At 36.7% G+C, this 859-nt stretch overlaps 1 protein-coding gene across 1 annotated transcript in view; it reads right to left on the bottom strand.

Moving 5' to 3' along the window:
• Positions 1–87, bottom strand: part of hpxb (hemopexin b) — a 4216-nt gene extending 4129 nt beyond the window's left edge. The window contains exon 1 of the mRNA XM_079581800.1: positions 1–87. This exon is cut by the window's left edge and continues 53 nt beyond it. The gene's annotated coding sequence lies outside the window, so the exon portion shown is untranslated.
• Between the last annotated feature and the right edge of the window lie 772 nt (positions 88–859).

The raw sequence follows: 859 nt of genomic DNA on the forward strand, positions 1-859 counted from the left end.
ATACCAGAACAGCGATCTGGCAGTGCAGCCTGTGTGCTTTCTATAACCAGGGATGAGATTTGTTATTTAAGAATATTCTGTAAAATAGAATACATTTATTATTGAGAATAATCTAATAATACATACCCTCTTCTAGTGTGCTTTGCCTGTGAAATAGGACAAATCTATTTGCTTTAGTTACTCATTGAAAGGCAGAATAAACACAATTTGGGATTTTTTTAAGCTCTCTTTAAAATTATTTAAATTTTCCTTTTGCCAACCCAATGTGGCCCTTGTCCAATTTGATCAAACAAAAGTAATGCAGATAAGTCTATTTCATTGCTCTTGGAAAACTATGTTGGCTTAAAAGTCAGTCATACTCACGCTGGGGCGCCGTGGGTGAGAGCAAGCGTCAGACCCAAAAAAAGGAGGAACGTTAGCAGCTTCATATCGGTGAAGTGAAGAGGTACTAATGAAGTGGGGACTCACTGCAGAGACAGTGTCATTGTGTGTGCAAGCAGCTGAACTTATACCCACTGGTGTGTGCGTAGACATGTTAGGTAACTTTTGTGTAACTTTCAAATGTCTGTTTGGAAAGTTCTGCTCTTGCACAGTAGTGTTTTGGCAGGTGACTTGCTTGCAATCTCTGCATGTTCTGCCCAGTTTTTATTTGTTGAATGACGTTCCTGGAGTTTACCTGTAACTATTACAAAACATTAGAAAATGTTGTGTTCTGAAGATCTGAAGATAACAAACAAAGAATCTTAAAATATACTTTATTTTAATATTTGATAACAGAAAGCATTGTACCCCCAGTCCCCATGCAAAACTAGTTAAGTAAGTAATCTTATGCATGTATATGTTTTAGACATTGAAAATA

This window comes from Gobius niger (genome assembly GCF_951799975.1).
Source record: "Gobius niger genome assembly, chromosome: 23".
NCBI classification, from domain to species: Eukaryota; Metazoa; Chordata; class Actinopteri; order Gobiiformes; family Gobiidae; genus Gobius; species Gobius niger.